The sequence below is a fragment of the Lepidochelys olivacea genome (assembly GCF_965140295.1).
Source record: "Lepidochelys olivacea isolate rLepOli2 genome assembly, chromosome: 3".
Taxonomy (NCBI): domain Eukaryota; kingdom Metazoa; phylum Chordata; order Testudines; family Cheloniidae; genus Lepidochelys; species Lepidochelys olivacea.
The window spans coordinates 2545968-2573537 of NC_140413.1; the positions used below are offsets into that span (position 1 = coordinate 2545968).

At 43.8% G+C, this 27570-nt stretch overlaps 1 protein-coding gene across 3 annotated transcripts in view; it reads right to left on the minus strand.

Annotated features, from left to right (window-relative positions):
- The window catches only part of DTNB (dystrobrevin beta), a 397289-nt gene extending 382216 nt beyond the window's left edge, over positions 1-15073 (minus strand). For 2 of the 3 annotated variants that reach the window (XM_084624545.1, XM_084624544.1), the window contains exon 1: positions 14714-14947. The gene's annotated coding sequence lies outside the window, so the exon portion shown is untranslated. Of the gene's footprint in view, positions 1-14713; positions 14948-15020 lie in introns of those variants that run through there. The other variant, XM_084624543.1, reaches the window with a different exon arrangement.
- Between the last annotated feature and the right edge of the window lie 12497 nt (positions 15074-27570).

The window sequence follows — 27570 nt, forward strand, 5'->3', positions numbered from 1 at the left end:
AGGGCATCCCTTCATCTTGGCACCTGGATCTCGGGTTGGGGAATCATAGAATCATAGAATATCAGGGTTGGAAGGGACTTCAGGAGCACTGAGCGCTGACCATTCTCTCCAGGGAAATCTCCAGTCCCCCATCCCCTCCCTTCATTTCCGTCATGGAGCTGGATGTCTGGGCTTGATCTGGGTCTGCCTTCTCTGTGGCATGCCGCTTTGGGAAGACTGGTTGCTCTAGGGTTTCGGTGCCCAACTGCAACTTCATGCACAGGGCTACCCTACTCTAGCCTAGCTATTTCGTTGCCATGAAGCTAGGGGGGAAAAAATAAACTGCTTGTTGGACTCCCTGGCTTTGCAGGCTGAACCCTTTGCGGGCCTGTTACCCTTCAGGCAGCAAAGAAAAGAAAAGAAAAAAAACCTCCCTGGCTTTAAAATGTGTCCTTTTAAAATCCTGAGATCTGTGCCTCTGGTTCAAAATGATCCCACCACTCTGACACCATGTCAAGGCTAATTCTCCACTCTAGCACTTCGAGTGCAGAAGGTGGGTGCCAGCAAGGATTCTAAAAATTAATACTGGCCACTTCAGGCTTGTATTCAACTCCCTAGGTTACAGCTTTTCTCTGACCTTGGATTGGTAGCTGCTACCACCACGCAAGTGCAGAACTCCTTTGAGAGCCCAGAAAGGCACACTTGGGAATTCCTTCCTGTGGAGTACCCTCAAGCCCTGTCACCGCCCCCCCCACAACCTCCGGGGAATAGCCGAGAAAGAAAGAAAAAAAAGTAAACCAGCTGTTGCCACCAGCTAATTAAACATGTGCACAAACCTCCTAAGACACAAAAACCCAATTCTGTTCTTCAAAAAGGTAAATTTTATTAATAAAAAAAGAAAAAAATACATCTGGGAACTCAGGCTACTGCTAGATTTTAAAAGAGTAACTACAAGGATTAAGCACAAAGAATAGCTTTCTTGAGATCCAGCTTAAAGGTTACAAGCACCTGGAGCTAGCACTGAGGAATCCAAAAGCCACAACGAAATAAAAGGGATAAATCTAATCGCATCTTCCTAAACATTTCCTGATCTGCTTACATAGCTGGAGTTTCTTTCAAATGAGTAGTTTCTAGATACGATACTGATGATTTTTTCATACCTGGTCCAAGCTTCTTACAGCATAGCTGCTGCCCTGTCTTCCTCTCCCCAGGAGGACAGACAAAAGGGAAATCTTGTTTCAATTTTAAAAAGTTCTAGCCTTTCCTTTGGCTCTTTTGGCCAGGTGCCCACTCACTTCCTTTTACCAATGTATAGCAGCGAGACTTTTTAACCCTTTATAGGTAGGGTAATTAGAGAACAGCTACTACGAGGGATTTTAGAAGTACTAGTTGGCCGGGTGTCCATAAAAGGGAGCTACCCCCGCCCCTTCATTTATCACAAGACCAATTCTCCAATTTGTCAGTCATTTTGAATCCTGATCCTGTGCAGCAAAGTGCTTGCACAACCCTTCCCCAGATTGGTGTCATCCGCATATTTTTTAAGAATATACCCCACTCCATTATTCAAGTCATTAACAAAAATATTGACTAGTACCTGGCCGAGAACAGATCCCTGTGGACCCCATTAGATACAGCCCCCCAGTCTGACAGCAAACAACTGAAAACTACTCTGAGTATGGTCTTTCAACCAGTTACTATGTACCTGATAGTAATTTCCACTAAACCACATTTTCCTCTTTTGCTTATCAGAATGCCATGTGGAACTGTGTCAAAAGCCTTACCAAAAATCAAGGTATATCACATCTACTGCTCTACTCCTATACTCTAGGCTGGTAACCCTGTCAAAGAAGGAAATTAGGTTGGCTTGGCATGATTTGTTCTTGACAAATCCATGTGGACTATTATTTATATAACCCTATTATCTGCAAAGTGTTTACTAGTGGATTGTTTAATAATTTTCCCCAGTATCTATCCAGATATCAAAGTTTCCTGGTACTCCAACTGTATCCATCTGTTATCTCATCTTATACTTCGGCTGATGCTACTTGGGGCAGAGCCTGTCATTTTGCTCTCTTTGTACAGCACCTAGCACGTTTTCCTGATCCGTGACCAGGGCACCTCAGCACTATCATAATATAAATAATATAAAAGCAGAACTAGTAGTAACAAACAGTTAAGATTACTCTACACTTCCCACTGTAAAGATCCTGTATTCAAAGGATTATAACTTAGCCAAATTTTAGATGTTTGGGTTGAAATTTTCCATGCAAGTTGTCTGCCTCAGGCTGAAAGTTTTTGGATTGTTGAAAATTATATTTTGCCCATTGTTAAGGCTGATTCCCCACTCTGGCACTTCAAGTGCAGAAGGTGGGGGCCCGCAAGGAGTCTAAAAATTAATACTTGCCACTCCAGGCTTATACTAAACTCCCAAGGTTACGGTTTTCTCTGACCTAAGATTGGTAGATGCTGCCACCACCCAAATGCAGAACCCATTTGAGAGCCCAGGAAGGCGCACTTGGAAATTCCTTCCTGTGGGGTACCCTCAAGCCCTGTCACGATCCTTCCAGGGAAGAGCAGAGAAAGAAGGAAAAAAAAGGAAATCAGCTGTTGCCACCAGCTAATTAAACAACGTGCACAAACCTCTTAAGACACAAAAATTCAATTCTGTTCTTAAAAAAGGTAAATTTTATTAATTAAAAAAAAGAAAATACACGTCTGGGAACTCAGGCTATTGCTAGATTTTAAAAGAGCAACTACAAGGATTAAGCATCAAGAAGGCTACCGGCATTTTGGGCTGTATAAGCAGGGGCATTGCCAGCAGATCAAGGGACGTGATCATTCCCCTCTATTAGGCATTGGTGAAGCCTCAGCTGGAGTACTGTGTCCAGTTTTGGGCCCCACAATACAAAAAGGTTGCGGAAAAACTGGAGAGAGTCCAGCAGAGGGCAACAAAAATGATTAGGGGTCTGAACACATGACTTATGAGGAGAGGCTGAGGGAACTGGGATTGTTTAGTCTGCAGAAGAGAAGAACGAAGGGGGATTTAATAGCTGCTTTCAACTACCTGAAAGGGGATTCCAAATAGGATGAATCTAGACTGTTCTTAGTGGTACAAGATGATAGAACAAGGAGTAATGGTCTCAAGTTGCAGTGGGGGAGGTTTAGGTTGGATATTGGGAAAAACTTTTTCACTAGGAGGGTGGTGAAGCACTGAAATGTGTTACCTAGGGAGGTGATGAAATCTCCTTCCTTAGAGGTTTTCAAGGTCAGGTTTAACAAAGCCCTGGCTGGGATGATTTAGTGGGGATTAGGTCCTCCTTTGAGCAGGGGGCTGGACTAGATGACATCCTGAGGTCCCTTCCAACCCTGATATTCTAGGATTCGAAGAACAAATTGTATCAAGCCAACCTAGTTGCTTTCTTTGACAAGATCATAAATCCTGTGGATGGGGCTGGGGGGGAAAGTGGTAGATGTGGTATATCTTGACTTTAGTAAGGCTTTTGATACTGTCTCACATGTCCTTCTCATAAACAAACTAGGGCAGCGGTGGGCAAACTTTTTGGCCCGAGGGCCACATCTGGGGTGGCAGCAGCACACACGGGGCCCAGGACAGGCTCCCTGACTGCCTGCCCTGGCCCTGCACCGCTCCAGGAAGTGGCCGGCACCACATCCCTGCAGCCCCTGTGTGTGTGTGGGGGGGGGGGGGGTAGAGGGCTCAGCGTGCTGCCCTCTGCCCCGCCCACTCCCCCACCCCAGGGGCCATAGGGACTTGGTGCCAGCCACTTCCTGGAGCGGTGCAGGGCCCACGGTGCCACAGAGATGGCAACCCTGTGGGCTGGATCCAAAGCCCTGAGGGTCTGTATCTGGCCCGCAGGCCACAGTTTGCCCACCCCGAACTAGGGAAATATAACCTAGATGGAGCTACTATACGATGGGGGAAAGATTTCAAAAGTGGAGTTTATAGCTTCTGAAGTGCTCAATAAAACCCTTTATCAGCTTAATTAAAACCACTTTATATTCCTTTTTAATTAAATGTATATGCCCTTTAGAGGTTCCTGAACTTGAGATCTTGAGGCATCTGCTCTGAAACAGGCATCTCAATGGCTACCTCCTCAGACATCATGCCAACTAGATCAGATTGTATTGAAATGTGGAGTGGTACCCCAGTTCTTTATAATCACATGACAAAGACTCACAGCTTGAGTGAACCAAACACTGCCATCCCATTAATAATCATTTTCCTTGTAAAACAGAGCTATTAGGAACAGCAAAAAAATGTCATTCTGAGGTTATTCTTTGGTCAGGAACTTAGCTATCAGATGTAACAGAAGAAAGATATAGTGGGAGCTTCCCTCCCCTGTAGTTAAGAGAAGAAATCACTCACCAGTAGTTTCTTCCCATAGCTTAGTGCACAACGTCAGTAGTTAGCTCAAAGCTTCTCTCTCGGGGTGAATCAATATTGAAAAGTTCAGGTCCACTACCCCTGATTCAAGAACAACTTGAGTGTATTGACAACCAATCAGCTTAGCCTGTTTACTGTGTTGCATTCATGCCAATTAAGTGTCTGCTAGGAACATCTTGAGACATTATCCTCTCCCATATCTGCAGGGCTTCCTGATAAAAATGGTATGATCCTGTCTCTCCCAAATGGTTTACACAGGACACAGTGACCCAACCATCTGGATCAGACCAACTTTAGGGATACTGCATCCTTGAATGTTAGTAGTCTCTGAAGATAAGGGTTGTCCTGATAATTCATATGCAGATTTTTTATTCCTGTAGACACTAAGTACCTTGGGAGAAGTCACCCTGCATGGACATTTCATCCTCAGGTGCAAGAATCTACAATTCGGAGTGAAGGAATTTGAAGTCCATCCCTAAACCAGTTTGTACCTGGACTGCCATCAGTTCAGTCCAGATCAGTTCACAGATCACCTCATCATTCAGATGTGATACAGGCACCTGTGTATCAGTTGAAATTACTAATACCTCAGGATCCACAGAGGTTGTCTCATGTGGATACTTTCCATGAGTACTATGAAAACTGCTGTAGTCATTTGATCTACCCTCTTTGTTCACACCTACTGACCCTGGTACCTGAAAGAAAAGACAAAAATAGAACAGTCACAAAAGTCAATTGTGCAGGTGTCTCAGTGCAGTGGGAGCTATGAAAACCAGAATCCTAATGCAATGGGCAACACAAGTTTCACCAAGCGCCAGAAAAGCCCTGACGCTCCAGGCAGGAACAAACACTTCAAGGTGTGTCCAAAACTTAGCGTGTCCAAACCAGGAGCTGTTGGTACTGCTGAACAACTTATCTTCACTGGGGTGAGAGCTCCAGCCTAAGGACACACACTATACAATGAGAAAAGTTGAAGTGGTGTCAACTGAGACACTAGGCAGCCCTAACAGCAACCCAGAGAAGCTTATTGCTAGCTGTAGCCTGAAAAACTCTGAATTCAAGCAACAAGAGGGTGCCTACCTCTCATGGCAGGTGTTGGTTCAAGATGCCTATTGCTTAAACCAACCTATTTAGAAAGTTTGAAGAGGTATATGCAAGAGAACATACCTATGAAAAAAAATCCACATACCTAGATGTCTTTTGAAGAATGGCCTCTCACTTGTAGCACTAAAGTGTATTTATTAATTTTACCTACAATTTGGATTTACAAATTACGAAACCCTGAAGCATTTTTTTAATTCAGCATTTTTCAGTCTCTCTTCAAAATGATAAGAACATGTCTACAGAATCTTAAAAACTGGCATTACATATTTTACCCCTGGGGGAATTCTGCACCACTGTGCATACACAGAATTTGTGCCCCCTGCAGATATTTTTTTCCCCTGTAGAAAATACATTCTGCACAGTAGGTGCTGCAATTATGCCTTTCATCCACTAGGGTTGCTGTGACACCAGAAGATGGGACAGGCAGCTCCGGGCTGGAGCAGCCAAACATGGAGAGGGAGGGGGGAGAGGCTGCTTTCCTCACTGCGCCCTGCCCACCGGGCCAGGTGAGGAGACATGGGATTGGGGTGGTGGGGGGGAGGATGGACAGAACAGGGCATACAGGGGTGCTGGGAGGGGTCACAGACTGCAGTTCAGAACTGCTATGGGGGGGGGGTATAGACTGGGCTAGGGGCACAGGAGTCAGTGGGGTGACAGCATCGAGCCAGGGGCTGAATGGGAGTAGGGGTGCAATGACACATAGTGACAGGCATACAGGGACACATGGGAAGAGGATGGTGACTGAATTTTGGTGCAGGAACATATGGAGATGAGGCAGATGTGCCTGACTGAATGGGAGAGGACAGAGATCAGCCAGGGTCTGCATGGGGGAGGCTCCCCAGCTCCCTCACAATCTCCGCAAAAAAAAGTTGTTCCATACTTCTCTCACCTGCACCCAGCAACCCTCCAGGTTCACTCTCATGCGCCTTCCCAGCAATTACTTCCCCTCTCCCTCAGCTCCTCTTTTACCCCTGACTCCCCCAAGCCTTTGCACTGCTTGAGGGGTGCAGGAAACACGTTTCTGTATTGTAGTTTAAATGAATTATTACTGAAAGTTCTTTATTAATATCCCTAGTAAGGAGTCTTGTTTATTTATCTTATCTTATTTATCAAAAATCATTTCCTGTATCTTTTCTGTTGTCTGCATTGTTACAGACATACTTGCTGACAGGTATTTTGAAATAAATTACCAAAATAATTGAAACTGGCGTAATTATAAATATGCAGAATTTTAATATATTGTGCACAGAATTTTTAATTTTTTGGCACAGAATTCCCCCAGGAGTAATATTTTACTGATCTATAGGCATGCATTCCCACATCAAAGCCCTGAAAGAATATGAAAGCAACTTGATTGCTTTCTGAATTATCACTTTGCCAGACTCCACAGGAAATAGTTTGTAAATTTCACAGAGGGAAAAATGGAAATAACTTTTATATAGTAATTTTTACTATTTAAAGGGTCTTAAATCTGATCTTAAAATCCTTTTGTTTTTCTTCTCCCACTTTTCCTCCCTTCCTTCCTTTTTTTCTATTTGATTCTTTTGTACCATGTCTCTCCCCTTACTTTTATCTTTTAATTTATCTCCTCCCCAACCCCACCGTGTGTGTGTGTACCTTATTTTCCAAAGCTGCCCCTACTTGGTTAGAAAAGCCCCTACTTGGTTTCAACTTCAGACACTGCTCATTCCAGATAGTTTCTGTGGTACTTTGGTTCCTGGCTTTATAAAAGCACAAGAATGAAAGTAAGCAACTTACACCCAACCTCCTTAGGCCAATACTACAGGACCTATTTTACAAGGTTTCGCTCTTCTTGGAGCTCATCAGCTGTAGGTAACGGCCTAAGTTTTAAGTACTTTTCCCCTTCAAATTGGAAGGAGGGGGCATGATGGCGCAAATATTTTTTCACCTCAGTGAGCATACTTAGTCCTTGGGCTCATAAGTACAAAACTTTTTAAGCATTTAAATATAAGTCACACCTTTCATACTTTTCTTCCACACCTGCAGCCTGGAGAAAAATCAAGAACCACACTGATGCCATTACTATTATTTTTTTAATAAATTAAATAGCTCTCCCTTATTAAAATCCCACATGTGCAATCATAGATGTTTCTTTGTCACCCTTAAAATTCTGCCTAATCTACTCACCTACAATGAGAAATTGAACAAGATCCACAAAAAGATTCACTCACTTCTCTTTTCTCCCCTTCCTTTCCTTATCTTCCTCAATATCAGGTTTAAACTAGTGTAAATGATGGATTCTCTGTAATTTGAAGTCTTTCAACCATGATTTGAGGACTTGGGGATTGGTCCTGCTTTGAGCAGGGGGTTGGACTAGATGACATCCTGAGGTCTCTTCCAACCCTGATATTCTATGATTCTACGACTTCAGCAGTTCAGCCAGAGGTTAGGGGTCTACTACAGAAGTGGGTGGGTAAGGTTCTGTGGCCTGCAATGTGCAGGAGGTCAGACTAGATGATCATGATGATCCCTTCTGACCTTGAAGTCTATGAATATCTCATTCACTACCTCCAGCCCACAACCTGACACTATATTCCCTTACCCTCCCCACTTCTTACTGGCGTCTCTTTATCCCTTTCATCTTCAACCATTCTGATTCCCAGGTCATTTCCCTCAGTAACTATGGACACTAGTATGCTTAATGCTTTAAAAAATTCTTTGATGAGACGACTCTGTCAGTCACTTTGAGGAAACAGTCAAGTTTAGAGGTTAGTTCAGATGGAAATTCAACACCACTTTAGAGACAAATTTAGGATGAAAACACAGGACCACCTTACCCTTATGAAACAAGTAAGTCACCCTACAGTCAAAGCTCAATGTTTTGTCTGTTTGAAGCAATTGGCACAAAAAAGATTGTTTTACTAGATAAGTAATAAGGGAACAGTCTTCTTAATAGTTCAAACTGTGTGCCCATAAGTTTTTTGAACAATAAATCCAAGTGTAGAATATAGTGTACACATACACATCATGCAATACTGTTAAATATTTGTAGTTGAATCCAGCATGTGAACCTTTCCTGTATCATTAATGTCTTCAGAGACTTCTCATGGTTGGTCCACTGGAGCTCTGCTTAGTTGTTCCTACCAGACTGTTGTTCTTTCCATCCAAGTGTATTGTTAATGGGTATCTCTTGTGAAGGATGCACCATTCCTGCAACATCATTGCCCATGCATAGTTCAGAAGAACATGTACCTCCTTGCTTGTTTAAGTAAAACATTGTAGTGGTGTTGTCTGTGACCACCTGAACTACTTTGTGATGGAGATGGCCATTGAAAGCATTCGTGCCTCATCAGATTGCTCTTCATTCCAGAAAAGTTACATGCAACCTTTTCTGCAGGGAATTCCAATGTCCTTCAGCTGGGAACTTCTCACAATGAGCACCCCAACATATGTTGGAGTGCTTGAGACAGCCAGAGAATTGTGCCCCTTTTACAGCCTTATCCCTAGAAGGTTCAGAAACAGGGAGGGGTCTGTGAACCCTCCAACAAACATGGCTAGCTAGGTTCCACTGTCTGAGCTGCATGCAGCTGGTGCACCCCCTGAAGTGGGAATATGCAGAGGCCACTCAAAGGAGAACCATCAGTTTCTGCCCCTCACCCACAACAAAAACATCTTCTCTGGTGCAGTCAATACAAAAATTTGTAGTATAATGAAACGTTAAGATTTGGTGTCAATGTAAAATAAAAAGATCAAAATAAGTAAGTATAAAGAATACTATACTGCTTTTTTTATACCGATGGGAAGGAGGGAGGTATGAACTTTTACTGACAGTTATAGTCAAGGCCTGATTTCCTATGTGGCACATTAGACCAGAGTGACATAATGGAGACAATAGAATTTTATGTTGGGCACACCTGAATTATGTGGCCTTCTCCATACCCAACACACATTTCAGGTATAATTTGCTCTTCTCTACTGGAGGACTCCAGAGAAAGTAATTTTTTAAGACGTACATATCACAGTACATCCACAACTCCAAATGTATAATTTGCGGTCTATCCTCCTACATAACCTGAAAGACTGTATACTATATTACTGACGCTAAAACCAAGCCATGTTTTCGTAACATCTTGCCCCTTGTTTTGTTCACTAATGAAAATATGCTTCTGAGTTTGTACTTGTTTTATGTAAGCAATATATAAATGAGTAAAGATTTCAAAAGAGTGCTAGGACAGATTAAATTATATCAAAATTATACAAATTCTCAAAATGATGTTCTGAGTATTACAATAGTAGTTTTACTAATACAATTGAAATGACGGCTCTATTGGAGTTATGAAATGAGTTGATTATAAGGTGTTGCAGGCTTATGCAAAGATTGCATGTTCGCATTTTAGTTAGACTGTGTAACAATTAACAGGCAGTTTTTTTGTAGTGACCAATATTGTCAGAAATTAGTGACATAAAATAATATTATATCATAGAAATGGTAAGTCTGGAAGGGACTTCAAGAGTTCATCTAGTCCATTTCCTCATATCGAGGTAAGACCAAGTATACCTGGACCAGTACCGATCAGTATTTGTCTAACCTGGTCTTAAAAACCTCAAACGATGGAGATTCCACAACATCCCTTGGTAACGTATTCCAGTACTTAACCTTTCTTACAGATTGAAAGTTTTGCCTAGTATTAACCTAAACTTCCCTTGCTGCCGATTAAGGCCATTATTTCTTGTCCTACTTTCTCTGGATAGAGAGCAATTGATCATCATGCTCTTTGCAACAGCCCTTAACATAGTTGAAGACTATTAGTAGGTATCCCCGCAGTCTTCTTTTCTCAAGATTGAACATGCCCAACTTTTTAAATCCTTCTTCATAGGTCAGGTGTTCTAAGCCTTTTATTATTTTTTTGTTCTCTTTTGGACTATCTCCAATTTATACACATCTTTCCTAAGATGTGACACCTAGAACTGGACACTGTACTCCAGCTGAGGCCCAACTAGCACCGAGTACAGCAGGACAATTAACTTTAGTGTCTTATATACAATGCTTTTGTTAATACACTCCAATGTGAAAAAGGTTAATATAATTTTGTAGAGTCATTCAATTGGTGATCCACTGTAACTCCTAGATCCTTTTCAGCAGTACCACCATCTAGCAAGTTATTTCTAATTTTATAGTTGTGCATCTGATTTTTCCTTCCTAAGTGTAGTACTTTGCACTTGTCTTTATTGAATTTCATTTTGTTGATTTCAGACCAATTCTCCAATTTATCAAGGTCATTTTGAACTCTTATCCTATCCTCCAAAATGCTAGCAACCTCTGCCAGTTTGGTGTCATCCACAAATTATATAAGCACACTCTCTACTCCATTATCCAAGGCATTAACAAAAACACTGAATAGTACTGGACCCAGGACTGATCCCAGGGGGATCCCACCAGACATATCCTCCGAGTTTGATACAGAATCATTAATAACTATTCCTTGAGTATGGTCTTTCAACCAGTTGTGCACCCACCTTAAAGTAATTTCATCCAGACCACATTTTCCTAGTTTGCTCATGAGAATATCACATGGGACTGTGTCAAAAGACTTACTAAAAATCAAGATATATTACATATACTGCTTCCCTCTATCCATTAGGCCAGTAACCCTGTCAAGGAAGAAAATTAGGTTAGGTTGTCATGATTTGTTCTTGACAAATACACATAGGCTATTACTTAACACTATTACCCTCTGGGTGCTTATAAAGTGACTGTTTAATACTATGTTCCAGTATCTTTCCAGAAACTGAAGTTAAGCTGACTGGTCTGTAATTCCTTGGGTCCTCTTTCTTCCCTTTTTAAAAGACAGGAAACTTATGTTGGTAACCTTTTAATACAAAATGGATCTATTATTTACTACTATTTTAACCTCTACATGCATTTTTTAATGTTTGGGAATATAGGTAAGGATGGCTGCTTTAAGTCTGGTGGAGCAATACTGACCAATGAAAGATTACATGGTAGCAGAACTAGATAGATCCCTTAGGTGTTCATTTTCAGACTAATGTTTCAAAGTTGGTGCTAAACTCAGTAGGAACACTTTCAACCTTAACTCTTTTAAACTAAATATTTTGTCTGGCAATATATTTCAGGGAGGGGGTAATGACTCCTATATTTAGGCTGTCTAAAACTTTCTGCCATTAAAAAAAGGGGGGGGGTGTTTTAGAAGAGGTCTAGTGCTGTTATGGTTTTCAGCAATAACTTGAAATTTGTAGGAGACCAGGCCTAGGGTCAGGGAGGCACCTAGTACTGGCTTCTTGAAAATCTGTTTGTTTTGGGCAGGTTATGAGCTGTCAAATTTGCCACTTCCTGGTGGTATTTTGCTCATTAGTTTGTTCCTGGCTTGCTGCCAAAAACGCCAAACATTCAGTTAGTACTGTGCATGCACCACCCCGGCGAATCACTTCAGCATGCCACACAGAACTAATACAGACAACATAGCAACAGCAGCTGCTTTTCCTTCATCAAAGTACCATTTGGCCTAGAGAAAAGTGTAGTAGGATGGCAACCAGGGGAGCACTAGTTCTGGACTCACTTTTTCTACTTTAAGAAGTTAGGTTTCAGAGTAGCAGCCATGTTAGTCTGTATTCGTAAAAAGAAAAACTGAATGCATCCAATGAAGTGAGCTGTAGCTCACGAAAGCTTCTGCTCAAATAAATTTGTTAGTCTCTAAGGTACCACAAGTACTCGTTTTCTTTTTAAGAAGTTAATAATTCTGCATCCTTCACAACCTTTATTAGTGAGTAAAGAACCTTGTAAACTTTCCTTTCCAAGAGATTACACAAGCTGAAAACAGCATTCAGATTTTTACTGTAGCAGACGCTAGTCTTAATCACTGAACCACACTGTCCTTCAGAAAAAATCTGTTAAATCTAAGTACTCATCTATGCGGTCAATAAAATGGGGCTGTTCATGCTTATATAATAAACAGTTTCAGTGTATTAAGGATCTTCCTCTAGTGGCTGGTCCACAGAAAGTAACAGTACATCAGAGTCAGCCAGGGATTCAGTTTCACACATTATAAAACCAGAAATTCCAGCAATATAGTGTCACCCAACCTAGTACTCAGTCGGGAGGGTTCTAGAGGGCAGAGTACCACCAACTAAATCAAAAACATTTTCCATACCATCAAGGTTTTCCTTTGAGGTCTCCCTATAAATATTCATCAGGCTTAAATTGGGTGACATGACCTCAGGCACGTTTGTACTTTTACACAGAATTGCAGCCCGGACTATTTTTCACATGAGTTGATCTCTTACTTAGATGCACTATGTATTGTATATTTGTCATGAAGAACAAATCAAATGTAAATTACGAGAAGCTGTTTAAATAATGTTATATATCTGTTCAAGCACAAGTCCTGTGTTCAATAACACACAATATTTAGAACAATCAAGATTACCTGGATTACACAAACTCTCTAGAGGCAACTTTCACTTTTCTATCCTTAATTCCTTTTTGAATCTTTAAAGGCTGCCTAAAAAAGAAAAAAAAAAGTTTTCCCTTTGTTTCTTTATGTTGCATAAATATGGCCTGAATATTTTTTCCTATTTGCTTTTGTTAAGAAAAAGTTAGCATATGTGACTCCATTTTGGTTTGTGGCCCACCGTTGTCTAAAAGCAAGCACATCATGCACCAGGATGAGTGTTCCTTAGATACTGCATTCCTGTGAAAACCCTCCCCCTTGTTTCCAGCCTGTCTCAACTCCCGGTTTCTGTTCTTTGTCTGTTCCTAACTCCCTGCCTCCTGGCCTTGATGTGAGCCTCCCATCCTGATAAGAAAGGCTACTGGTGCATTGCTTTAGGACCATGTTGTGTAGTTGAAGTAATGGTTTAGCACAGGGGATGACCCTAGCAGGGATAGGTGGTAAATAAGGGAAGGGTTTGTCTATTAGCTAAGGTTTCCGATGCACGAGGGCAACATGCTTTGCTAAAAGGTATATAATCTCTGTATAACCTGCATTCGGGGTACCCTCCTGACTAGCAGGGGGGCACCACGCTCGAGTGTAATAAACTTAGTGTCTCTGGAAACTCTGCAGTTGTGGACTTTGTTTGTGTGCCTCAGCCTAGACTCGAACTGTGCGTGACCTATCAGGTGTAATTCATAACAGTTTTCACTTTAGGAGTCTCAGGAAATGTCAAATCTAGTTTTCACTTGAGGATGTGGAGATCTCTGAGATGGAAGGGGTGGAATCTTCATACACAATTTAAAAGCCATCTTCATAACAGTCACTTCCCCTCACAATCCAATGTCAATCCCACTAGCAACCTACTTACATTCAGAAAAACATAAAAGAAAAGACTTGTTTCTTTCACAGGAAAAACAAAAAAAGCACTTTTCCCCCTTTGAAGGTCAGTCTTTGACTATCACTAAGAATATAAATATTTCTGCCCTGAGCATGTCTGACAGGATCCAGGGAGACCAGATGGGTGAAGTAATATCTTTTATTGGACCAACTTCTGTAGCTGAGAGAGAGAAGCTTTCAAGCCAGGAACTGAAGTCTGCAGCAATTTCACTACCTTATGGTCAATACTGGTCAGGTTCAGAGGGGAAGAGAAACAGCTGAAACCTCTAGTGAGCCAGGACAGCTCCAGAGAGGAGCCAAATACACTCCCTACTAGAAAATCAATGAGGATTGTGAGAGAGAGGTGCACGGTGGACATAGATCTATACACAACAGCAGCCTCTCCCCCTAACGCATGGGGGGCACTCCCGACAGCGTGAACGAAACATCCGCCCCCCTTCTGCATTAGGACAGATCTTCCTCGCAACAAGGCACCCGGGCCCCAGTACACAGCCACCCTGGCCGCCCCCGGGGACCCAGGCCAGGCGCCACCCTGGAGCACAGGGCCGGGAGCCAGGCGGAGCGCGCAGGGCAGGAGCTTTTCCCTCTCGCCAGAAGAGCGGCGGGGTCCACACCGGGCTCTGGCCGCGACCAGTCTCTGCGCGGCGACCGATGAGCAGCCTCGGCACCTGCAGGCCCCAGGGTCGGGCGGGGAGCTGGCGCGCAGGCGGCATCCCCCGCGGGCCGGCAAAGCCCGGCTGGTTCTCCCCGCGAGGAGCTGGAAGAGCGGGACCAGCTCCGCCGCCTCGGCCCTACCGGATACCTCAGGTGGGGCGACGGGCCCAACTAGCCCAGGCTCCGTCCGCCTCCCACAGCAGCCGCCCCGGCTCCCCTCAGCCCCAGCTCCGCCCGCCCCGGGTTCCGTCCCCAGAGCACTCACTTTTCCGGGGGGCTGCGACCAGAGGGTCCCCAGGGCCGCTATCCCGGAAGGAGAAGGCGGCGGCCGGGCCTCCGGAAGCCACCTGACTCCGGCTCCGCTACCTACGCCGCAAAACCGCCCGCTCCCCGAACGCCTCCGCGCCAACGGACCCTCCCCGGCGGCCTCGCCAGGGCCAAGGCCGACCAATCCGAGAAGGCCTCGGCAGGGGCGCGCGCGCTCACTCACTCAAACCAACCCGACGTCGCCTCTGCCTGCCCCCTCGCGCTCTGACGGCGCTAGCCCACCCCGCGAGCCCCTCCCCTGCTACCTTGCCAAGCCAACTCGCGGAAGCTGTTTTGTTTTGGTTTTTTTTCCCCCTTGGGGGGGGAGCGAGCGCTTCAGCCAATCGGCAACCGACTCTGTAGGGCGCGCGCGCGCTCGCGCCTCGCCGTTGTATCTCCGGCCCTCGTGCTTCCGCCGCCAATCAGCGAGCACGTCTCCTCGCGCGCTCGCGGGTCCCCCCCCCTCCCTCTAACGGTCCGCGCGCCGTCGGTAGCCCGGAGCGCTCGCGTCTCCTCACGCTCAGCGCGCGCGGGCGCAGGGGTTGTTGCTGTGGGCTTGGAAGCAGGTCTGTGGCGGCGGCTGTGAGGGGAATTTCGCTCCCGCATTCTCTGCCCGAGTCCGTGCAGGGTAGACCATAGCGCCCAGGTCACCGGGACCCGATAGAGTCCTGAAACGGCGAAACCTGGGGCCTGAGCCCTTTGATGGGGAGTGACACGACGTCCTGCCTAGCGCCTGCGACCCAGCGCTGCCCTGGCATTTCCCAGCCGGCCGGTCCCTGGCGCCAACTTGGTGGTTTATGGCATGGCTCATCATGGTGTTTTTCTCTCAGCGCCAGCTCCTGGCTTCAGGGGGAAAGCTCAGCTTTCTGTCTTGTTTCTTCGTCTCCTGAGTGCTGAGAAAAGCTTAAACATGTGCCCCAAGTTCACCCGAAAGGCCCAGAATCCAGCAGATAAATTAACTCCGATATATATCATTTTTAAAAAAATCTTATGATTAAGCCAGTCCCATGATTTTTGAGCACTTTAGGGTTTGCAGTACTCTGATCAGGGCTTGGGGGGGTTCTCAGCGTAGTTGTGGGAACTAGGGGTGTAGGGCACCCCCACGCTGCCAGACCTGTATGCCCGGGCTCCCAGCTGCTGCCTCAGCTCTGAGTTGGCGGGGGGGATGGGAACAGGGGTAAAGGGGCTGGCTTTCAGCACCCCCACTATTTAAAATGATCCAGCACCACTGGCTCTCAGTGAGTAAAGCCCAAAGCTCCCCCAATCACATGATCTCCAGCCAAGGCAGGGCACCATGAGAGCCAGGGAAAGACCATTGCCAGGAAGCTGCAGCCTGAGGCCCAAGAGTAAATAGAGGAATGCTGGGGCATGCCAGCGGGTCATTATTGAGCCAGAGTTTCAGTAACCTTAGTAAATTAGTATTAGGGCCTTTTTTTTTCCCTTGACTATCTCCTCTGTTACAGGTACATTGTAGGACTAGAGACCATCTTTATCATCAGGTCGGTGAAGCTAACCGATTGTTCACCATCACCGGGTATTACAATGGAGCAACAGCTTTACTGTGGTTAATTGAGTCACTGTTTAAAATATTACTATTCTTAGGGCTCTAAAATCCACATGGTGACCAAAAATACCTCGAAATTTGCTGTGCTTCATAGAGGTGAAGGATACAGTTAGTGGTCCAAATTTGGAGACATTTGAGCAAGGATTTCCCAAGATACAGGGTTCCAGATCCTCCCATCCCCCCAAAATCAGCCATTTACAAAACTGCCTGGTTCTTCTAATCTTGGGGCAGGTCTACACTGAGATCGATCCACCAGCAGTCGATTTAGTGGGTCTAGCAAAGTCCTACCAAATTGACTGCAGATCGCTTTCTAGTCAACCCCTGTACTCTACCCCGACAAGAAGAGTAAGGTAAGTCAACTGGAGATTTTCTCCCATCGACTCCCGCGGTGTAGACCCCGTGGTCACTCAGCCTAAAGTATGTAGCTGGAGTTGCGTAGCATAGGCCAACTTACTGTGGTAGTGTAGACATAGCCTTAGTTTATCCATACTGGGGGTTCAAATTATTGATCTGATCCTCCCCAAACTGATATCGTCTGTTGGGATTTATCTCAGATAGGGGATAGCACACACTCTTCAGGGAAGCCATATCGAAAAAACATGGGAGAGTACTCCTACCTTTTTTATTTGTCCCATTGAAAAAAAAGCTACACTCGAGAAGTCTCAAAGAATCTAGCAAAGCATCTGAGCTCCACCTTCTGAAGGGGCCAGTTGGATATTATAGCCATACTAGGGAAAGCAATTTAGCAGAGCATAGGAGAGCATGCACAATCATTCTGAATAACTGGACAAACTAATGTCTTATTTTGACAGGTTTCAGAGTAGCTGTAGCTCATGAAAGCTTATGCTCAAATAAATTGGTTAGTCTCTAAGGTGCCACAAGTACTTCTTTTCTTTTTGTCTTATTTCGGTGTCTCAGGTGGTCAAAATTTGGTTTGCACACACATCTTAGAACCGTATAACTGATTTTTTTTGTTTCCAGTTTGACTCCTGCCTAAAACATCTTACAACCAACACAATTTCCATTTTAGAATTAAAAACCATGCTATCCACAGATTTAATACGTAGCACTTTAAAATTGGAAACAAAGGGTTACATATAACATAAAATCATGACATGCATTCTCGAGCCTAGACTTAATTAAAAAGCTGTTCTCTTGTCTAATAAAGTTTACCTCACCCACAGTCTTTCTCCCAGCATTTTATAGCGTAGCTAGCTGTGACCCTCCATTTATAAGACATGCGCACTGGCAGCTTGTCTTCTGGGTGAAAGATATCAGGGTGTCCCTTGGCAATCCCAGATATATGAGAACAGTCCTTTATCGTTATTCATAAACCATACATCCTCCTGCTGTGTATTGTTACTTCTAGATTTCACAATCTCTCATCAATGTCTCTGTCTTGTTTAGCTGGTAACTCAGTACGCAGATAGACTTACACTGAGAGACAGACACGAGGCATGTCACTTCTTTGTGACTTGCCTTTAATCTTCAAGGCTTTAAAAACATAATTTCCAGCATAGATATATAACTTTTAAAATACTGTTGTTACAGACATTTCACAATGATTATGATGACCACTGGCTATTGGCTCTCGGTAGAGACCTTACATGCTGCCCTTTGGTGAACTATTCTGTAGCTTTTGGACCCAAAGGATCCCTGTAAACCTCTATGTACCTTTTATGCCCTCTTCCTGTTGGCACCATGGGGTCCCTGCGTCACACCCTCTGAAGTCAGGGTATGGTTCATAAGCCATGGCAGAAGGAGGCATGCAGGGTTCCCTAGAACAACAGTGTGGACAGAGACTCCATTTACAACAGCGTCTCTTGGAGGGAATAAGGTCCTTGTTGCTTATCCAAAAAGTTATAGCCCTGAGCTCTGAAAAATCCTGACATCGTGCACCCTGCTAGTACGTCCCACTTTGATATCCATGAACCTGCTTCTGTGGTCCACCAACGTCTATATAATAATGTAGTACCATTTGTGGTTTATGGGCATATGAGTCCCATCGATAGCCCCAACACAGTTTGGGAAGCCCATTCCCTCAAAGCCCACCACCTCTGGGGGAACAACAGTCCTGATTGCTTCAGGAACCTCCACAACCCACACAGCTGACTTGCCAACACCAAAGTGGTTTGTCATGGACCTGTAGCAGTATGGGGTTGCCAGCTCCCAGATGCCTATAGCAAGCCACTGGTATGGCTGGACTGGTATGGCCTGATTCCAGCAGCAGAGAGCATGCAGACCTGAAGTGGGTCAGCTGGATACACTGGCAGGCAAGGAGCACCTCCAGTCAAATGCCACAGGATGGACAGACAAGGTCTCCCACGATACACCATGAACCAAGCTTTAGAGCAGCTACAGCTAGCAGGGTGCTCAGAATCCTGGGGCTCACCCACAGAAGCCACAGAATCTGACACATGTTTGCATACCACAGTATGGATATGCCAGCATGCGTATGAAACATGCATAGCCATGTGGTGTGGCTGCTCAAAAATGAGCTTTGAAAGCATGGGTTTGCAAGTCACATGGACCCAGGTTTACTATGCAGTGTAGACCTAACCTTGCAGTGGGCTAGCCAACTTCAGCACATGTTCAAGTCAATGGATAATTGAGGGTGCTTTGCACCTCACAGACTGGGGCCTCTATAACTGTTGCTTCAAGTTGTGTGCAAATTCAGGAATGCACTTCTGCATTAATTCATAGATTCCAAGACCAGAAGGGACCACTGTGATTATCTAGTACAGGGGGTCTCAAACTTTTTTACTGGCAACCCCTTTCACATTGCAAGCCTCTGAGTGCAACCCCTCTAATAAAATAAACACCCTTTTAAATATATTTAACACCATTATAAATGCTCGAGTTATGGACAGTTCACGGGCCGTGAATTTTTGTGTACTGCCTGTGACCTGTCCGTGACTTTTACTAAAAATATCCGTAATTAAAATGTAACCTTAGTTATAATATGTTCAAGGCTTTCAGTGACAACATAGAAATATAAATTTCTCCTGCTATAACTTTGGTCAGCAAGAAACTATTCTCCCTGAATTCATTACAATATCGTAAGTAAAGGCTGGGACGGATCTGAGGCAGGGCCCCATGTGTTCTGCAATTCCACAACCCAAAATTTGCCACAAAGTGCACCACCTCCAACAGAATATTTTAAAGGTATTATTCTAGCCTTTATGGTTGTAGTGATTACTCTCAGTTCATATTTTCATGGTAACTGATGCAGTAATACCCGGTCAGCTCTGAGCTTGCCCCATTCAATTCAACAAGATGGCAAAATGGTAAGATAGGATGATAATGATGGACACCATATAAAAATGTAGATATGTAGTGTCACCATTGCAGAGCTAGCTGCACCTCTTACCCCTTTTCTAATCTCTAATTGCACCCCACTAGGTGTGAATGAGGCCTCATGCCTTTACCTTTCTCAGGCCAGAATCCTATAATTCTCCCACTCTTGGACTGGCTCCTAGTTTACATTATCCTGTGTATTGACCATGCTTATCTCAACAGGTCTGACTGGATTTGGTACCTGTTTGTTGTTCTTCTATTCGGTAGGTGAGACCACTGATAAGTACAGTGACCCGGCCACCTTCCTAAATCAAAGTATTATTTAATCTTAACAATGGGAACAAAGTGTAATATATAAGAAAATAATTTTAAAAACATCTACATGCATATCTATCTTACTTAAAGGCTTGCCATCCCTTGGCAGAGACCCCGGACAGGTCTAATTTCCCAAACACCCCAGCCTCTGGAACCTGGGTTCATGTGGTAGGCCAGTCACTACTGGGGTACCCCTCGGCATCTGAGCATAGTGTTGTGGTAAGTCTGTCGTTGGGTTTGGTCCTCATGTGCAGGATACTAGTTCTAGAGGCTTGACAGTTAAGTCAGATACTGCCTTACTTCTCTTGGGATATGCAGAGAGCCCAGCAGTGGATAGTCCTGGGATCAATCAAGGAGGTCTTCAGGATTCCCCTGAATCAATGTTTCAAGGTCTCTACTCCCCTAGTTTCAGGGACTTTTTCCCAGGAAGTTTCTCTCATGCCAGAGTAGGGTTTTAGGGGTACCGAGGCCCACCCTCTCCACTGGGTTCCAATCCAGGGCCCTGTGGTGAGCAGAAAAGATCTGCATCCTACAGGGGCAAAGTGAAGACATTAAACAAAATAAATCAAAGGTAAGTCTCAGACCTTCTGAGTGTCAAGAGTCCTTTTTCCTTTGCAGCTCTGGTAACATCACAATAGCCAAAGATGGAAGATAGGTGGATCACAGCATTCCCTCCAAGGAGCTAAGAAGGTAGGTCTGTTCACCTCCACTGCCTGCCTGCTACTGAGCTGGTGTGATCTCTTTTTGAACTCCTCCTCCAGCCCATACATGCTTCAGCCCAGAGTAGCTCCTTAACCCCTTCCTTTTCAGAGCAGAATTTGTACACTCCGTCACAATCCACTTTAATTCCCCCTGTCCTTAAGAGAATGCCTTCAAATGCAGAAAAAAATTCTTTGTTCTCTCAACACATGTGCTATCCAAAAACAGTTTGGTGAGCTCTATAGGGAGGCCAAATCAACCATCTCTATCCTGTTGCCTTCCCATTGTTCTGTAACAACCAGCCCAAATGTTTACCCAGAGGTGTTTTATCTAGAGCCATTGTCTTGCCTTCCTGCTTTTTTTCCAAACAGCCTGCTCTTCAACTAAACCAACATTCATACAGTAAATATTTCAATAAGCAGCTCACATACAATATTAATAAATTACAGAGCAGTACCGCATCTTTCATAGGTACTTGAACAGGCAGGTAAGAACACAAGGTTCTTTCCTCAAGGAGTTTATAATCTGACAGGGACAGTGCAAGCAAGATTGGGCCCTAGGATGGATGATTTAACAAGAAGATAAAAAATACTTAAAATAACCTTATGCTTATTTAATGAAACCTTAATCTTATATTTAGTGTCTGTATAATATAGTGATTGAGTTCCATAGATACTATAGATGGATTTGATTGCTTATCAAACCAGTGGGAGGGAAGGAAAGAAAAACACAGATGTTTTACAGAGCAAAGTCCACTTAGGAGAGCTTCATTTACAAGGAATTCTAATTACATTGTTACTATTCCAGGCATTTGTTGAGGGAGGAAATTGCTTTATTTTCAATATTATCATTAATATTTTTAAACATCTGAGCATGCTAGTTGCTTAATAGTCATAAAAGACAGCCTTGTCTCAAAGAGCTTAAAATCAATTTTACTCAACCTCCAATGCAAGTCTACTGCTTACGTACATATTCTTATACATGCTTCCTATTGAACTACAAATGCAACATTCTTCTCTAGAAACATCAGCTATAAGTACTTTACAAGAAAATCTGCCACTTGGCAAATTATCTGATATTTCCCATTTAAGATCTGATATTTACTGAAATCAAGATAACACCCAAAACCAGCAACCTCTGGGTCAGAGTCAAGGTTGTTCTGTTTAGGTCTCAGATTATGCTTATCACTCTGGTATCTGTTATGTTGTGATGACACATCTATTTCTTTATACTTAGTAGGAGTAATAGATCTTTATCATATGGACAGCATAAAATTATGTCTAACTGTTCATTTTCTTTATTTAAAAGCATTTGGGCTTTATACTTAGTAACCTTAGGAACATCTTAAAATGAAGATTTTATCTCCTCTATGCAGGATTATTCCGAAAATATATTTTCTAATGCTTTGGTCAGTCCAATTTTGGTGTGTACTGTCTTTCCTTCTCTTTAACTGTTTACTTATCTCTCACTCTCTCTGTCTCCAAGCTTCTCTATCTTTCCCTTGTTCTAGTGGATCTTTTCTTATTTGTATATGATGCCTTTGAGTGTTACACTCAAAGGAATGAGGGGTTCTCCCATGTGGAGTGTCTCTGTTATACTTGGTCCTAATGAAATAGAATGTGATAACGAGAGTACATTCTTATTAGTAAAGTGAGTGACTTCCTTTCTGTTGATAATGGTGCAGCCACACAGAAAGTGCCTCTATCTGGAGTATTTCCTAGTTTCTGCAGTACCGAGGAAGGGGAACTAGTGGGCTAGCTAACAACGGCTTTGTATTCTATCAGCAATGGCTTTTGGTCATAATGATCTTTTTCAGCAAGCATTTGCTAATAGAGTATCTGGGATGTTGTAAAAAAAAATTCAAATAAAATATGTTACCACATCTATCTTATGGCCCTCATTACTGTCGTGTCCAAGCACTTCATGATTTTTTAAATGTATTTATCCTCACCTTCTGAGATAGGGAACTGTTATCATCATCCCCATTTTATAGATGGTGAACTGAGACACCGAGAGCCTAAATGACTTTACTAAAGTCACACAACAGGAAGCTTCTGCCAAAGCAGGGACTTGAACTTAGGTCTTCTAAGGCTTATGCTAGTGCTTTAACTACTAAACCAACCTTCCTTTCCAAACTGGGCCATCCCAGATGCAGCTAGCTAACAAAACTGGAAATAACTCAAAAGCTGTGACAAAAGTGAGACCAAACCAGCTAAGAAAAGTATTGCACTGAGTTCTAAAAATAGTGTAATTGGAGGATGTTGTCATGGTGAGAGAGTTCCATATAGAGTCTGTGAACCAAGAAGGCCCTTCCCCAAACCCTATCCAGACAGAACCTTGATGATGGGGCAGCATGTTGACTGTGTGTTCTAATATTCCTTACTATCAAGTAAGCTCCCACAGATAGAACATAGCATAACTTCACTACATAACAGCTTAGGGAAAGAAATGAAGTATGCCATATTGATTTGAAACTGCAGAGGAAAATTTATTGAGGTAGAATATAAGCACCCAATTGGTATTTAGCCCAGACACCAGAACTAACTACTCTTAACTCCTGTGAAAAGTATTACAGGATTGTCAGTAACCACTAATGGTCAGACATTGTTTTTACATGTCAGCTGAAAGACAGGACCTCCAGCAATACAGCAGACCTTAGTACCATATTGGGGCACTGATTCAGTGCTGACTAGAGATAATAGCCCTCTCTACTGAATCACCAACACCACTTCCTGCATCACACATCACACTGGTTATTTCCTTAGAATTCTGCCATTCAATTACTGACCAGGTCTACACTGCTTAGCTTTATCATCACTTTCATTGTAATAATTTTCCATTCTTCAAAAGTAGAAATATTTTTGTTGAAAGTGCCAATCTTAATTACAAGGAGGGTTTCTCATGTATGAGCCCTCTTAACTGAGGAAAGTTTCAGTGGAACTGTTGACTTTTGTTCCAAGTTGGTTGTTGGCAACAGTCATTGTTATGCTAAGATTTGGTTTTGTTTCATTTGTGGATTTCCTGCTTTCTTGCAATGTTCATTTCTCCATAAAAGTGGTTTGGATCTCTGTATTTAACATTCCTCTATTGAAATATGTATACAAAGAATATCACAGGGATTGTATTCACAAGAAAATTAAGTTTGTATTAAAACAGGACTTTAAGGAGTCATGTTAAGTAACAAAATATTAAATACAACTTTGGAGTCAGTGCAGACAGAGACAAGCTGTGTTTAACATCATATTATCTAACAGTGAGTAAACCCTACCAGAACTAAATTCACTGCTCAGTTATAGATTTGTGGGGTAGTGCAGAGTCAGAAAAGGATTTATCATTGCAGGTTGAACAATGCAGTCTTTTTAGAGTTTTTAAACTTTTCTGGAAGGTACAAAGGTAATTTATCAGTCGTGGCTTCGTCACATCATTAGAGCACGGGATAGAATCATAGAAATTCAGGGTTGGAAAGGACCTCAGGCGGTCATCTAGTCCAACCCCCTGCTCAAAGCAGGACCAATCCCCAAGTAAGTCATCCCAGCCAGGGCTTTGTCAAGCCTGGCCCTAAAAACCTCTAAGGAAGGAGATTCCACCACCTCCCTAGGTAACGCATTCCCGTGCTTCACCACCCTCCTAGTGAAAAAGTTTTTCCTAATATCCAACCGACACCTCCCCCACTGCAACTTGAGACCATAACTCCTTGTTCTGTCATCTGGTACCACTGAGAACAGTCTAGATCCATTCTCTTTGGAATCCCCTTTCAGGTAGTTGAAAGCAACTATCAAATCCCCCCTCATTCTTCTCTTCTGCAGACTAAATAATCCCAGTTCCCACAGCCTCTCCTCATAAATCATGTACTCCAGCCCTCTAATCATTTTTATTGCCCTCTGCTGGACTATTTCCAATTTTTCCGCATCTTTCTCGTAGTGTGGGTCCCAAAACTGGACACAGTACTCCAGCTGAGGCCTTACCAATACCAAATAGAGGGGAATGATCATGTCCCTCCATTTGCTGGCAATGTTCCTACTTATACAGCCCAAAATGCCATTAGCCTTCCTGGTTACTGTGTGGGAAACATTTTAGGAGTTTAATGCTGATGGTCTGGATCCAAGGTCCCCTCAGGATTTCTTCCTTATGCAGGTATGTGGTCAAGCACTCAATTGTCACGCAGTCACAGGTCTGATGCTCTGGAACTGCTCTGTATGAAGCCAGCCAGGACTCTGGGTAGTGTGACTCCCCTCAGGGCACGCTGTCCAGGGCAAAAAGCCTACTCAGCTTAGACCTTCCTGGTCTGATCTCGGACCATTCAGCATCCTTGTTCACACTGTACACTTCTCCTTGGTGGGTCCACCTGGATGGGATCCCTGAGGAAGCCAGAGGGCCCTGCACCCCAACTCCACAGTCAGCCATGACTCTCAGCCAGTGTTGTAAAACAAAAGGGTTTATTAGTTGACAGGAACACAGCATAGAACAGAGCTTGTTAGCACAGAAATCAGTGACTTTCAGCAAAATCCATGCATTTGTGTTGTTCTAGCCAATCCTTCAGCCACCCGCTGGCCAGGTTCTCAGTGGCACTCTTTCGAATCAAAATAAGAAAAATGTTTGCAACACGATGTATTCATCTTGCATGTGGTTCTGTTCAGCATTAAAAAACTATTAAGATTGCAGTTTCTGACATAACCACAAAGAAATCAGAAAGTGGAAGGGTCAAAGCTGACACAGAGAATAATTTGCCCACTACTATACTGAGCAAACAACAATGAAGTCTCAAATACTGCTGACCCAGCACACTAACCCAAACCAGAGGCAATGTAAGGACAGTTGGTTAAGCAAAGATACATTGTGCAAATCACGGAAAAAATTGTGGTATATGGGGGAAGAGAGAAGTGGGGAAGCAAAATCTTCTTTATTCTTCCAGTTTAAGATTGTTGCTTTTCTCACAGACAGGTAAGGTTCCACAAATATTTAAAAATTGTAAGTTTTCATCTCTTGAAATAGGAATGATTAGATGGTTCAAAGTATAACTAATGGGCTATGAATTTTTCACCTCCAGACCACTGGTTCCAATCCATCCTAACACATTAGTGACTGAAAATTGTTTCTATCTGACTAGTGTTCAATGGGCTATGTGAAATCATTTGAAAATCTCAGTCTGGTTCTTAGTGGGACATGTTTTCACATCACAAAATCCACCGCTACAATTGAACCTCTTGTTTGTAGTCTCACCAAAGAGACCAACGACTGAATCTGCCCTAGAGAATAAACTATCTTACGTCTCTGTGTGGTACCTCCAGTTGTGAAGCACATTGGTAGTGGGTGATTGTGATGTGGCAGCCGCCCCTCACTGGCAGAAAAGGGGTTAAAAGCGGCCCTAGGGAGGCTGTGCCAGAGGTAGCCAATTAGAAAGTTGCTGAGAGGAGTAGCCAATCATGGCTTGGCAGGCCCATATAAGAAGGGCTGCAGGCAGAGCAGCGTTGAGTAGCTGACTGGAACTCAAGGGAAGAAGCCCCAGCAGCTGGGACAATTCAGTGCTGCAAGCAGGGACCGGAGAGCTAGAGAGAGCTCCTGGCTGGCTGCTAGGGCCTACAGGCTGAGGCAAGGGCAGAGGAGGGTGCTGGAGCTGCATGGGATGCGGCCCCAGGATAATGAACTGCAGTTACCACTGACGGAAGTGGCTGGGCGGAGATTGCAGGTCCCCTGGAAGGGGAGAACATGGAGTGTGGCACAGCCAGAGGGCAGTGTCATGAAGAGGATACCACAGTCCTGGGAGTGATGTGGGTCCAGAAGCAGAGGTGACGGTTGATGAGACACCATCAGAAAAGGGCGCAGAGCTAATTCCCAAGAGAGCCAGTAGGAGGTGCCACAGTGGTGAGCTGCACCCTGTCACAGTGATACAGAGGAAACTTGCATTGCCACTACATGAGCTGTACCTATTCTCTGGAAAGGTAATGTACTGAAGTTTGCATAGCTAGCAATATTGCACCAGGCTCGCTTTAAACTCATAGACTCAGTTTTTAAGGCCAGAAAGGACCATCGTGATCACAGGCCATAGTACTTCACCCCTTGTAAAAGACACACAACCTCTGGTTGGCTTACGGATGTTACCTCTGTTCTCCTAAAACACCAACCCAGGGTCACACTTGTATTAGTTTTATTACAATACCGCTGTTAGGTCAGACAGAAAAGGGAAGAAGCTTATTTATACACTGCATTCGTATTCACATTCACCGCATTCATACCCCCATGTACCCACACACTTACACAAACGGAGGGTTACCGGAGACACCATGGGAAGCCAAGAAGCCGAAGCATGGTAGATCTGGTGTGTCCCCCTGCAGTCATGGATCTGGGCTGGTGAGCAGGTAAAGGAGCAGCAGCTTGTGTGCATGGCTGCTTCCTTTTATTTTGGAACTGGGCACTCCTGTCAAGTACACTGAGTTTTTCTTCTCTGTCCGTCACCGAGAAGCATTCCCAGTCCCTGTTCCTTTCATGCGTCTTTTCTTTACAGCACTCCGTGGTTGCCTTCTCAGGGCAGATTATATCAGACACTCCTGGCTCCAGGCTCTTTTCTCCTTGCATATTTCTCCTGAAGCATATTCTCACCAGCAACTACACATTGCACCATAGTAACTCTTAACTCAGGAACCAATCCATGCAACAAACCTCAATGCCAACTCTGCCCACATATCTACACAAGCGACACCATCACAGGACCTAACCAGATCAGCCACACCATCACCAGTTCATTCATCTGCACATCCACCAATGTAATATATGTCATCATGTGCCAGCAATGCCCCACTTCTATGTACATTGGCCAAACTGGACAGTCCCTATGTAAAAGGATAAATGGACACAAATCAGATATTAGGAATGGCAATAGATGAAAACCTGTAGGAGAACACTTCAATATCCCTGGACACACAATAGCAGATTTAAAGGTAGCC